Source organism: Bos grunniens, chromosome 21, assembly GCF_055505025.1.
Source record: "Bos grunniens cultivar Pamir isolate PY7600 chromosome 21, Bosgru_T2T1.0, whole genome shotgun sequence".
Taxonomy (NCBI): Eukaryota; Metazoa; Chordata; class Mammalia; order Artiodactyla; family Bovidae; genus Bos; species Bos grunniens.
The window spans coordinates 37,143,747-37,158,342 of record NC_141185.1 but is presented as its reverse complement, the minus strand read 5'-3'; the positions used below and the strand labels follow the sequence as shown (position 1 = coordinate 37,158,342).

General features: G+C 41.3%; 1 protein-coding gene across 5 annotated transcripts in view; it reads left to right on the top strand.

Moving 5' to 3' along the window:
• The window catches only part of SIN3A (SIN3 transcription regulator family member A), a 66,837-nt gene that overhangs the window by 4,049 nt on the left and 48,192 nt on the right, over window positions 1-14,596 (top strand). Inside the window, exon 1 of one of the 5 annotated variants that reach the window (XM_086363876.1) lies at window positions 117-376. The exons of the other annotated variants lie outside the window; for them this stretch is intronic. The gene's annotated coding sequence lies outside the window, so the exon portion shown is untranslated. Of the gene's footprint in view, window positions 1-116; window positions 377-14,596 lie in introns of those variants that run through there. 5 annotated transcript variants of the gene reach the window in all.

Sequence of the window (14,596 nt, the reverse complement as noted above, 5' to 3'; positions counted from 1 at the left end):
GCACAGCGATTGGCTATATCTTTGACGGGCGGATAGTACGGCCTGTGCGGAGCGAAGTTGAGTCTTCCCTCTGCGGGGCGGGCCGGGCGAGTGGGCGGGATTTCCCGGGTAACAGAGAAGCGGCCGCGGCGGTAGAGGCGGCGGAGACGGTTTCTCCATCTTCCCCCCCTCCCCTTCCCCCCTCGGAGTTTCCCTCCCTCCCTCCCTCCCTCCTTCCCAGTCTGGGCACTGGGGCCTGTGACCGCTCCGTTAGCGGAGGGGCGGCTGCCAGTCCGCTTTGGCGGGCCTGTGCTCCGCGCGGTTCTTGGGGCCTCCCTGCCCCAGAGGCTCACGCCGAGAGGGACACGCAGTGAGGAGCGGCCGAGGCAGCTTTGCGGTGAGAGCACGCCGGGCCGGGGTCGGGGCGGGGAGCCTGGTGGCGGGTAACGCCGGAGCGAGGGTGTGTATTTGGGGGGGGGGCTGACCTCCTCGGCTTCCCGTAGAGCAGGAGGGCGGGAGGCGTGTGGATGTGTGAGGGGGGTGGGGGGCGGAGCGGGGTAGCTCTCGGTGCGGGAGGGGGAGGAGAGCGTAGTCCCGGTGCGCGCGGAGGGGGCGGGCTCTCGCGCCGCCGCTCAGGGGCGGGGCCGGCGCGCGCGTGCGATTGTGGAGAAAGGGGCGGGGCTGGGCCCTATGCTGAGTGCTCTTTGCCGCCGACCACCCCTCCAGTCTTCCCTGGTTGGGCGGGGCCTCGGCTGGGCGGCCTAGCACTGGCCTGCTGGGGCTGGGACACGGGCTGGGGGTCTCCCGCCTGTGGCTTCGGGGCGCGGCAGGGAGGGGGCGTGAAATCTGGCTTCCTCCGCCTTCCTGGGATCCGGTTGGCCGGAGGGGCCGTACGGAGCGGCGATGCCACTCCCCCTGGCCGTCCTCCCCCTTTCCCGGGTTTCCGCCTCCTTGGCAAGTGAGGCGGGGCTCGGGAAAGCCCGCTGTCCTGTCTGGCTGAGAGTCGCGGCGCCTAGATCTGCCCCGCCCTACGTCTCCATAGGGTGGGAGGAGCCCCCAGACTGCGATCTGTAGAGGTGTCAGGACTTTCTCTTGTGGCTCGGCCAAGCCTTTTGCCGGGGCCCGAGAGTCGGGTGCCAGAGCTGTTGTCTCTGCTTTACTCGGTGCAGCATGGATGGCACTGTGCAGCCTGGAGAGTGGGAGCGTGGTCCACTTCACTGCCCTCTTGGTTGTAATTCTTGGGGCGAGGTGCTCAAGGTCCTTTCGTTGCAGTCTGCGGTCGAGGGCTGCTCGTGCTGAGACCGTGCTTCCGCAGCGGTGCTGGTTGGGGGGAGGGGCGGAGAGTCATCAGAGACTAGAAATGTGGCCGGGGACAACCTTTCCTGGAGTTCCCTTGATGTTGGGTTACCGAGGCTGAACGGGGCGGGGCTTCCTCTAAGCCAATGGGATGGTGGGTAGTTAGTTAGACTTGGCCACTGTTTCTTTGCCATAGAACTTCAAATCCAGTTAGCCAAGGGAAGGCTGAGAAAGCTTCTCTTCACAAGACTGAGATTTAGAAAAGGAAGTGTTGGATTTGCATTTTACTAAATGATTTTTTTTTATCAAAAACGGTAATTAAAAAAAAAACCCTGAGACTTTGAATAAAATATTCCAGTTTCTTCAGCTCCTGCATTTTTTGAATGCCCTAATTGTACAGCTGGTCTGCTACTTAATTTCACAAATAAGTAAGTTGCCCTTTAGGTAACTTTAGGTGTTCTTGAAAAATCTGGTTTTATGTAATTCTGTTAGAACATCTAGACCACTTTCTATTTATATTTATAAAGCATAATGTTCTTACCCTATTTTATTAGAGAAGGGTGAATTTGAGGCTAGTGTATTGAGCCTTATGTATGTGACTTATGTACTCTTGCCCTGCAGTCTGTATTTGGAAATTGCTTTAGGACATTTCAAGGTTAATGAACCACTTTATTTGAGGATTTTGCGTGGAGTTGAGACATTCTTTTTTTTTTTTTAATTTATTTTAATTGGAGGCTAATTACAATATTGTAGTGGGTTTTGCCATACATTGACATGAACCAGCCGTGGGTATACATGTGTCCCCCATCCTGAACCCCCCTCCCACCTCCGTCCCCATCCCATCTCTCAGGGTCATCCCAGTGTACCGGCCCTGAGCGCCGGAGACATTCTCTTTTCTTAAGAGGAAATTACTTGTGTTTTCGATATTTTTCATGAGAAAATAAACATGGGACAAATATGTTTGTTTATTCCTTAATATCTTATCAAGCCCTCTGGCTAGTTAGCTGAAGTGAAGTTGCTCAGCCGTGTCCGACTCTGCGACCCCATAGACTGTAGCCTATCAGGCTCCTCTGTCCATGGGATTTTCCAGGCAAGAGTGCTGGAGTGGATTGCCATTTCCTTCTCCAGGGGATCTTCCCTACCCAGGAATCGAACACGGGTCTCCCGCGTTGCAGGCAGACGCTTTACCGTCTGAGCCACCAGGGAAGCTAAACTGAAGTTGGATTCTGGATTTGTGCTTTGCTCATTTGGGACTGAGAGCTTGGTGTCCTGTGCTATACTCATGTGAAGAGATTGAGTCCCACCTTCTTAGCTAAAGAAGTAGCAGTGGCAACAGTAACTTTAATTTGGTTAGTGGTGACTGTAGTAGAGTGTGTTAGTGCTGTGGAGACAGGAAACCTGGGTATTTTCCCTGTTTCTATAAACTGATAAAGTTGGTGAAAATAGCAGAGAATTTCCATTGAGGAAAGTTTGGTCAGCACATAATTCCCACTGTTTGTAATGCTGTGTGCTGGGAAACATAGAAGACCTAATTCATGCCCTTGAAGACTGAGCCAGGGTCAGAAGTCCCACGTAGACTTTAAGATTTCAAGTAAGAGCCTAAATAACGCTGTATTAAGAAAGTTAATATCAAATATCAGTATCATATAGTTTTGTCAAAGACCCTAGATAGATTTGCATTTTGTAATTAAGGTTTCATCTAAACAGTTTAAAAAAAAAAAACTTTTTTTTTTTTAGGACGGAGTTATGTAGTAATTTGATAAGATTCCTGGCAAAACATAATCCTGTTTGCATCTTCAGTGCAAACAGACAAGATGCTGAAGATCTTTGCCAGGCTGATGTTAATGGCTGTGAATTTTAGTTGGAATTAAAAGATTGTATCCATGGCATTCAGTAATCTAGGGCAGTGCTTTCAAAGGCTTTCTTACTCTTCTGGATAACTCTATCAATCAAGAATTTGTTAAGCTTTATTTTCTATAGAGTCTTATAAAGATGATGTTAAATGCTTTTTCAAACTACACTTTGTCTCTCTTCTTGAGTAATAATAAGAACTTAACACTTACTGAGCCCTTTACTATGCCCCGGGCACTGACTTAAGTATTAAACATTTATTAATGTTTAATGCTGACTACAGCACTGTGTAGTAGGTACTATGAAATCTGTTTTAAAGATGAGGAAACAGTGGGACAGAGAAGTTAGACATATGGTAAATGGCTAATCCAGAATCTGAACCCAGGCATTCTGGTTATAGAGTCCAGGCTCTTAATGCTATACTCCAGCTGCCTCTGGTCTAAGGATAGTAAATGGAGAAGGAGCAGTGTGGTGTTTGTTTTTTTTCTGGTTGTAGTAAAACATATAAAATTTACAATTTTATCTATTTTTAAATGTGTGATTCAGTGACATTAAGTGCATATACATTGTTGCGCAATCATCACTTCCATCTACATTTCGTCTATCCATATGATAGATGTTTGGTTGTTTCCACTTCTTGTCTAAGTGGAATAGTGTCTATTCCACTTCTTGTCTATGCTGCTGTGAACATGGATGGATAAATATCTCTTCAAGTACCTACTTCGCATTCTTCTATGTATATACCCGGAAGTGAAATTGCTAAGACATATGATAATTTTATGTTTAATTTTTGGAAGAAGCAGGAATGTGCTTTTGAAGGCACGTTTGAAGGGTAAGATTGAGCTTCAGATTCTAAAGGTAAAATGAGTCAACATGCATTGTTGACCACCTTTTTTAAGTTCAGGTATAGTTGATGTACAGTATTGTATAAATTTCAAGTGTACAACACAATGATTCACAATTTTTTTTAAGGTTATTGAGCATCTTCTTAAATAGCTCTGGATTGACACAGGAAGAGTCTTTGTCCCTGAAAAGTTTACATTCTTAGAAGGAAAGGTAAATATACATATAATGTGATTTTTACTACACGCCAGTATAGTTTGAATGTATAAGAGGCAAGTACAGAGAGCTGTAAGGAATTCAGCGGAGAGCCCAGCTTTTGGTGGGAAGAGGAAGAAGGGACACTGAATAAGAAACAGGAGGGAGGAGTCTGAAATCAGAGCCAGTTTAAGGGAGTTGTTAGACATCTCTCAAAATACCCCAGAGAATGCTTTGGAGTGTTAAAAAGGATGGCATTGTATTGAAAATGGCACGTGGATTGTCTGTCTTCCAGAGTTTGTGAATCCTTTTCTCTTCAGTTGGCAGATGTGATTGCTTCCCCTGCTTAGGAAGGTAGTTAAGAAGCACAGGGAAGAAATTATGAACTTCGGGTAACTTCTTGTTACTCTGTTAAGCTCAAGATACTTTATTAATATGGGCAACTGTTATTTCCTAATACTTCTTTTCCTCCACCTACCTTCCTGTTTCTGTTAGTTTAATAAGTGAGTAGTCAAAGTAGTATCTTAGGATTTTAATATTTTTCTTGTTACAGTTTAATTAATTCCTGGTTTTTGTTTTTTGTTGAGATGAAGGTCAAATAATGAGATGCATCCAGCAACATACTTGGGTAGTCTGAGTTCTGAATATTTCAAGGAGTTTTGTTTTTCTGGCAGATATCTTTTAAATTTTGAATTTTAATTATCTTTATACAATTATCTGTCCAATTGTCTTTTAACAACACATTAAAAACCTTTGACTTCTCTTCAGTTATGTAATTTTCTTTTGGGGTCTGTTTCTTCAAAAGGCAAGCCCTTCTCCCCTAAAGTCCCTAAAGACATGCCCAGTGGAATTTGTTGTCAGATATAACCAAATGCATATTTTTTTTGTCCTTGTATATTTGCAGGACAGCAACCTGATACTGATTTTCCTCAGGGAGAGCTGCACCAGCAGCTCACAGTTCATATAGATTGGGACTATTTTCTCCATAGCCTCAGTGTCTAGGACAGTCCTGGCATACAATAGGTCATAGATAAGTAGTTTACAAACTGAACTCTGATGACATTTTATAGTTTGATAACTAGAGGACATCCTGGAGTGTGAAGTCAAGTGGGCCTTAGGAAGCACTACTGTGAACAAAGCTAGTGGAGGTGATGGAGTTCCAGCTGAGCTATTTCAAATCCTAAAAATGATGCTGTTAAAGTGAGATGGTTACATGACATCACTGACTCAATGGACATGAGTTTGAGTAAGCTTTGGGAGTTGGTGATGGACAAGGAATCCTGGCATACTGCAGTCCATGGGGTCGCAAAGATTTGAACACAACTGAACAACTGAACTGAACTGAAAGTGCTGCACTCAATATGTCAATAAATTTGGAAAACTCAGTAGTGGCCACAGGACTGGAAAAGGTCAGTTTTCATTCCAGTCCCAAAGAATGTTCACACTACCACACAGTTGCGCACATTTCACATGCTAGCAAGGTAATGCTTAAAATACTTCAAGTTAGACTTCAACTGTACATGAACCAAGAAGTTCCAGGTGTACGGGCTGGGTTTAGAAGAGACAGAGGAACTGGAGATCAAATTGCCAACATCCGTTGGGTCATAGAGAGAGCTATGGAATTCCAAACAAATATCTACTGCTTCACTGACTATGGTAAAGCTTTTGACTGGATCACAACAAACTGTGGAAAATTCTTGAAGAGATGGGAATATCAGACCATCTTACCTTCCTCCTGAGAAACTTGTCAAGTCATTCAGGTCAAGAAGCAACAGTTAGAACCAGAAATGGAACAATGAACTGGTTCAAAATTTTCAAAGGAGTACATCAAGGTTGTGCATTATCACTCTGCTTATTTAACTTATATACAGAGTACATCATGCAAGATACCAGGCTGGATGAAGCACAATCTGGAATCAAGATTGCCGGGAGAAATATCAATAACCTCAGGTATGCAGAAGACACCACCCTTATGGCAGGAAGCAAAGAGAAACTAAAGAGCCTCTTGATGAGGGTGAAAGAGGAGAGTGAAAAAGCTGGCATAAAACTCAACATTCAAAAAATTAAGATCGTGGCATCCAGTCCCATCACTTGATGGCAAATAGATGGGGGAAAAAATGGAAACAGTGGCAGATTTATTTTCTTGGGCTCCAAAATCACTACGGATGATGACTGCAGCCATGAAATTAAAAGACGCTTGCTCCTTGGAAGAAAAGCTCTGACAAACCTAGACAGTGTATTAAAAAGCAGTGACATCACTTTGCCGACAAAGGTCCATCTAGTCAAAGCTTTGGTTTTTCCAGTAGTTATGTACAGATGTGAGAGCTGGACCATAAAGAAGGCTGAGCACCAAAGGATTGATGCTTTCAAATTGTGGTGCTAGAGAAGACTGAGAGTCCCTTGGTCTGCAAGGAGATCAAACCAGTCAATCCTAAAGGAAATCAACTCTGAATACTCATTGAAAGAACTGAAGTTGAAGCTCCAAAGCTTTGGCCACCTGATGCGAAGTGCCGAGTCATTGGAAAAAACCCTGATGCTGGGAAAGATAGAGGGCAAGAGAAGAAGGAGGTGACAGAGTATAAGATGGTTGGATGGCATCACTGACTTAATGGACATGAGTTTGAGCAGACTGTAGGAGATAGTGGAAGACAGGAAAGCCTAGCGTGCTGTTGTCCATTGGATTGCAAAGAGTCAGACATGGCTTAGTGACTAAACAACTAGAGGATACCTCTGTTTAGTTGGCAGTTGGCTTCAAAATTAGTTGGGCTTTTATTGGTAGGAATTTCTAACTGATCCATCTCCTTTTAGCTCCTCCCTTTTGCTTTTGTTTTCCTCACGCACACTTCTTTGTGAGTGCCTGCATGTTAGTTGTATTTACCAGCATCGTGGTGGTGAATGTTTCCTCAGTCCTGTTGATACCCTCCAGGGCTAGGCTTGCTGACTTGCAGGCTGTCGAAGGATATACAGAGACACAATCCCTTATTTGCAGCTCTGAAATACAAGTATTTTTGTTTGTTTTGGTAAGTTTGGAATTCAGAGGCACAACTTCCAAATTTTGGTAAGTTTGGAATCTGGTAATAAGGAATTCAGAGGCACAGCCTGATCTGAGCTGTCCCACTTGGTGCAGAAATGCGAATGTGCTTGATTATGGAGAGCTACACTGTGCACCATACGCCTTTCCAAATCTAGGCAATACTGATAACTCAAATTTCTATCACTGGAAACCTCTCCTCTCTACTGTAGAGGAACAAATCCAGTTGCCCACTTCATACTTCCTCTTGGATAGCAAATAGGCATCTTTGACCTCTTTCTTATTCACAGCAGAAAAATACTATTTGCTCTATATTCAAAAAATTATCCAGAATTTGACCACTTAATTCCACCCCCTACCCCCAGCTACAGCAGTGAATGTCACTAACATCTCTTTCTAGCTTGGATTATTTCAGTAGCACCTTAACTGTTCTGTTTTGTTACTGCCACTCTTCAATCTGTTCTTAACATAGCAACCCAAGTGATTCTCTGCTTAAAACCCTCCAATGGCTTCCCATTTCAGTATGAGTCTTTATTATGACCTCTGAGAACAAAAGTGTACTCTCTACCCATAACCCCCAACTCCATTACCTTTCTGACTTCATTTCCTACTAGTCTGTCTTTCCTCCATTCTACTCCAACTACATGGCTCTTTCCCTTTTCTTGGAAAATGCCAAGCACATATGTACGTCAGAGTCTGCACTTGCTGTCCCCTCTGCCTGTAATGCTTCTTCTACTGATCCCCACATGGCCAGCCCCTTACTTCATTTACTTCATTTCATAAGTTACCTTGTTAGTGAGATATTCTTTGGTCATTATTACCTAAAATTTCAAAAATTCTCCTCTGCTTTTTCTTCTTAGCATGTGTCACTGTCTAATATTTTGAACACTGTTATCTTATTTCTCCCACTACAATGTAAACTTCTGGGACTGACTTCTCTGGTGGTCCAGTGCAGGGGGTCTGGGTTTGATCCCTTGGCAGGTAACTGTATCGCACGTGCCGCAGTGGAGAGTTCGCATGCCACAAGTAACAATCCCGCCTGCTGTAAGTAAGACCTGACGCAGGCAAGTAAATAAATATATTTTTTTAAACATGTAAACTTCCTGAGGAAGGAGAAGTTTGTTTTATTTTATTTACATCTATATCCCTGGCTCCTAGAACAATGCCCGACACATAGTATGTGCTTACTAAATATTAGAGGCTGCATTCATATGTGAATGAATGATTTGGTTTCCATCACAGCAAAACACTATCCTAAGCACAGTGGAGGACTGTGATGCTTAAAGATTTGTGTGCCCATGTCTGTGTGGGGGCAGAAATAGAGTGAATAGAATAGAGGGAATATGAGGTGAGTGGCACATCTATCATCCACAGAACCACCTTGAGTTCTGTTCTTTATAATACTTTCTTTAAAGCTGCAGCTAACATAACTTCTGTTATACTTAATCTGTTGTTTTATACTTGCCAGTTAATTTATAGAAACCTTGTCACACGAAGTAAATGTTAATGTCCTTGAGAAGAAGGATACACAATGATTTCCTTTTTTAAAATTCCTCTACTGTTAATATTCAGTTTTTAAAACTTTTCATTTTGAAATAATTTTAGACTTTAAAAACTTGAGAAAATAATACAAAGAATTGCCATATAACCTTCACCCAGATCTCCCAAATGCATCTTACATAAAACTACAATACAGTGATCAAATCAGAAAATGATTTCTTGTCCATTTTTTGCCTATAACATCAGTGTCAGTTAGACCCAATTTTAGTTTTTGAGTTCTTTTTTGAGCAGTATTAACTACCTGTAAAAATTTATATTTCATGACTTTATTCTTTATTAAAGGTCTTAAAGAATGGAAATCTACTTATTTTCTTTTTAATGGAATAAACTGGCTCTAGCTTTTACCGTTTATACATCTGACCTATGTTGTAGGATCTTGATGACCTTAGTTGTCCTATATCTTGAAGCATTTTGGTCTTTCATCATCTTAGGAATTACTTTATTATTACTGATCAATTATTCCCAACTATGCTAAAAAAAACCACCTAAAATAATAAGTGGAAGAATGATGAATTGCCTAGAAGGATGTGTTGTGTGCATGCGTGCCTACTCAGTTGTGTCCGACTTTTTGTGACCCCATGGACTATAGCCCACCAGGCTCCTTGTCCATGGGATTTCCCAGGCAAGAATGCTGGAGTGGGTTGCCACTTCCTACTCCAGGGGATCTTCCCTTATCCAGAGATCGAATCTGTATTTTTTCATCTCCTGCATTGCAGGTGGATTCTTTACCACTATACCACCTAGGAAACCCTAGAAGAATGATACAATAGTAAATTTTTAAGTCATCGTTACTGTAGTTTTCTTACTGCTTTGCCCAAAGCATTACAGCATCTTTCAAAAAAGTATAAAAGAAGTTGGGGGATGCCATCTGAAACATTATGTAAGATATTACCAATTGAGTTATCTGAGTGAAGAGTAGATGACAGTTCTTTATGCTGCTATTTTTATAGTTTTTTATAAGCTTTCATTCAACATATTTCATAACCTGTAATCTTTTATTTTCCTCCAATAATGGCAAAGAGGAAAACTAACAGAGGAAGACGTTTCACAGTTATCAGAGGAACTAACAGATGAAAGTAATGGGCACAGTGGGCATCCCTGGTGGCTGGTGGTAAAGAATCCGCCTGCCAATGCAGGAGATGTGGGTTCAGTCCCTGGGTCAGGAAGACCCCCTGGAAAAGGAAATGGCAACACCAATATTCTTGCCTGGAAAATTCCGTGGACAGAGGAGCCTGGTGAGCCACAGTCTGTGGGGTCGCAAAAGAGTTAAACATGACTTAGTGAGTAAACAATAACAATGCAACAGATAGCAACACTCTTGGCTATGATGGTGATGGTAGAATTGATTGCATAAGCCAAGCTGATGACTTTGAGGCTTTAGATGATGATATCCTAGATGAATATTCTCAAACTGAAGAGTTTATGAGTAGACAATATATTTCTGAGGGTAGGGTGCAGGCTAGAATATGATGTCCTCATCCAGGAATCATTCAACTAGAAGGACTTAGGAATGCAGTATTTTCAACAAGAGTGTAAACCATTCCAATTTGCTAAAAGGATGTACAATGGTATTCTTCTACCAAAACTTACTTGACACAGTTTGTAAATGGACAGATGCCCAAAGTTGTGTTTGATGATATGAAGGCAAAAACCAATAAAAACCCCAAAGTAATAATAAGCTAGAACTTTACTTGAGATAAGTCTGTGCATGACAGTTGATGGCTAGTCAGTTGCATTTTAAAGGATATTGCTTATTTTGGTTATATATATCTTCAAATGGAGAAGGAAATGGCAACCCACTCCAGTGTTCTTGCCTGGAGAATCCCAGGGATGGGGGAGCTGCCGTCTATGGGGTCGCACAGAGTCGGACACGACTGAAGCGACTTAGCAGCAGCAGCAGCATATCTTCAAAATCAGAGAGATGTGGACTAAAAATTTGGATTTGCAGCTTAAATTCTCACTGAAATTTCTAATAAAGGTGTTTCTAGCTCAAATGTTTAATGATAAGTTTTTCTGGCATACTGGGGTTAAAGGTAAATCACATGTTGTAAAGAAAGCAGTGTTAGCATCTGCACATACAAGATGATTGTCCTGAATCACCTTTTTAAAAATTGTTGTCACGCTGTAGTATGACATAACTTCACCAAAGCTCACAAAAGGTATATATCAAATGGGATTGTCATTATATTAATCCAGGTTTCTCAGCCGTGGCTCTATTAATATTTGGGACTGAATCACTCTCTGTCATGGGGAACTGTCCTGTACACTGCAGTGTGTGGTCCCTGGTCTCCATTCATAAGATGCACCCCTCTTCTGGAATTGTGACAACAAAAAATGTCTTCTAACATTGCCAGATGCACCCTGGAGGGGGCAGAATCTCCCCAGATTGGGGAACTGCCTCTTCAGGGAAATGTGAAACTACGTTTCAGGGGAGGCTTGGGCATCATATCTTGTGGTATTTTGAGGAAAATGGGTTGTTAATTTTGTTGAGTGATTATTCTAAGTAATGTGGGAAATCTAAATGGATTGACTTTTTCATTCTGGAAACATTTTTTTCACTTTCTAGCAGATTTAAATCCAGAAGTGGATTTTTTGGACAGATTTTGAAGTAGAATGTGACAGGAGTTTTACTGGGTTGAAGTAATTATAGTCACTTGTGCTTTGGCAAAAATTTCTTTACTTTTTAAGAGAAACTTTCCATTTTTTCAAGAGTATTCATTGAAATAAAACTGACCAGGACACATTTTATGTGATTTCATGTGATGTAGTAGGAGAGAATAATTTTAGATTTTTCTTTTACTCTATAAATAAAAGATCTTTAAAGTATGCCTAATTCAAGATAATACCGACACAAAAGCAAGAGGCACTAAAGGGTCAGCCATAAGTTAAGTGCATTTCAAAAAGAAGGTTGTGTGTTAAAACCCTCCATAATAAGGTGGTATGTTCCATGCACACTATTACTTTGAACTTATCTTGACTGAAAAAATTGTTTGCATTTAAGCCAATGTGTGAAATTTAATCTAAATTAAAAGATTCTTTAAAGTTGGACTTTTCCATTTAGATTTTAGTAATTATGAAGAAATTTCTGGATTTCTCAGAGGCCAACACTTTATTGTGGTTAAAGACATTTAGTTTGCAAAACTAGAAAATTGGCTTTTATTTTTCTTGTCCTGAGTGGGTCAGCTTTTACCCTGCCCTTCTGTCTGAACTGTGTCCCGTTCGCGCCTCGTTGTTCTGTCCTGCTCCAGAAGACTCCCCTGCAATGTCAGAATTATCCTGCTCTACTTACTTTATTTGGGAATTATGATTACTTTGCCTGATGATCTGGAGCTGTTCCCACTTTTTATTATAACAAATGACCTGATGACTTTTTAGTGTTCTGTGCTATTGTTTGTTCACATTCGGCTTTCTTTACTAGTTTCTATCCCTTAGAGTGCTTTTTTTTTTTTCTTTTTAAATTCTGCCTTCTTAGATTAGAGCTTTGATAACAGGGTAACCTCCAAATCTGAAACAGTTGGAGACCATAGTCGCAGATGAAAATCATGTCAACTGAATCGGGGCTTGAAAGTAGTTTTCTAACTCTTGCGGCTCCATCATCTGGTGTTCAGATACTTTATGGTTTCGAATTATACTGTACCTCTCTATAAGGAGGATCCTCTGGTCTGTCCAGTATTTCTACTCCAGATACATCATGTATTCCAAGGAGAAAGAGTATCTACCTTTTTGTTCCTTTAACCAACTATGTGACCTTGAATAAGTCGCTTAATTTCTTTGATTATCAGTTTCCCTTCAGATAGAAGGCTTTTGAGTGTGCTCAGTCCACAGCAGGGTTGTGAGGAGCTGGTAGCAATCAGATGGGCAGGACTTGGCTGTTGTGGATCAGGGAACGTCCTTGTCGGTGCTGGGGCCCCCACCCTAAGCACAGGGCTTGGCACTCAGGAACTATTTGTAGGATGGATAAATTGACAAAAATTTTATATAGCTATTTACTGCCTATAAGTCCAAGTTACTATAATATTTTAATTCATCCTGTATACTCCCATGGTTCATCCCTAATTTTCAAAATATAACTATTACCTGCTCCGTATAGGATCTTTCTCAGTGTAACATTTCTACTCCCTTCCCAGTTGATAGTGCTTGTTTGTATCACTTGTGAACTAGTTTGTATTATTAGCTTTTCCTCCCACGACTTGATACAACTTTATAGTTGACACCCACATACACACACTACCTGAATTTTACTATTTCCGTTTTTACAGTACTTGTTTTATTATATATCCATCTTTCCATTCCATCATCTGTTAATCCAAACTAATTTCTTGGTGATATTCTAAGAACATTTCAGACATTGGTACACTCTCTTGGGGCCCTCTGCAGTGAAAATACAGAGTCCTAATCACTGGACCTCCAGGGAGTTCTCTATACTTTTATCTAAGTGCTTGAGCATGCATCTCCTTATCTAGACTTCAATACTTGTTTCTAGAATTTACACACAATGAAATGCGAAATCTAAAAAGTACATTGTGTCTGTGTTGAGAGCACACTGTATATACTCTGTAGCTCATTTTTTTCACTATTCTGCCTTTCCCTGTAGATGAACCCTAATCCTTCTAATTACTACATCGTTTTCTAAATATGGATGATCCAGTTTACTTAGCTATTGATAGACATTTAAAATTTTCATACTTTGCTGCAGTGAATTTTGCTGCAGTAAATATACTTGGCAGATGTATAGGATAGAGACCTAGAAGTGGAATTGTTAGGTGGTTAAAGGGTATGCACATTTTCAATTTGCTTTAAAAATTTAATAAAAGCCTGGAAGTTGCCAACCAAATAGTCTTTACCAATTACCACCAGTAGTGTCTCCATGTACTCTCACCTACACTGAACATCATCATTCTCTTTTTAATTTTTGCTAGTTCCTTTGGGTAATCATTTTACTTTATATTACTAGTGAGGTTGTATATGGTCTTTCCAACTAGCGTTTTGTTTTTAATCTTTCTGTCGCATCTCATGGTAGCTGGGATCTTAATTCCATGACCAGGGATTGAACCCACCCCCACCACCCACCCACATTGGCAGCATGGAGTCTTAATTAACCATTGAACCATCAGGAAAGTCCCTCCAACTAGCTTTCAAAGTTTTCTAGGGCATGGGTTGAAATCACCTTCATATCTTCATATACCACCTTCATATCTAAATATTTGCTAAATGAATGAATGAGTGTTGCCAGAGCATGCCTGCTGTTGGGTAAGGCTGAAGAAAGGATGAATGAGTAAGTAAGTAAGTAAGTGTGTGAGAAGTTAAAGCAGAAGTTGCTCAACGTGTGTGTGTGTTAAATTAGTAAAGGAACTCTTCTTTCCTGTTTGTCTTCTCTTCTGTGTGAAGTAGGATTGTGAGATGGTTAAGAATACAGGCTCTGGAGGCAGGTTTCGTGGATTCATAGCTGTGCAACATTGGGCAATTTACTTAATCTTTGTGTTTCAGTTTCCTTATTTATAAAATAGAGAATAGTAGCACCTTGCTTACAGGGTTATTGAATGGATTAAATTATTACTAGTAAATTGACACTCAATATATGCTGCTGTTATGTTAATTATTATCTTTCCCTTCTGCATATGCAGCATTTGAGCATCTGTGATGAGTGTCTGGAAGGTGAGAAATACAGACAAAGTTGGGAAGGACTCTGTCTTGAAGAAGCTTACAGACTTCAGGCTTCTTTAGGGAAGTGGAAAGTCATTTTGACAACCTGGATGATAGGGTGGGATTGAAAGGATATAATTGGTGAGTTAAATTGTCCTCACAATCCGTGAGAAAGAATTTTGAAGGCTAACTTAAGGA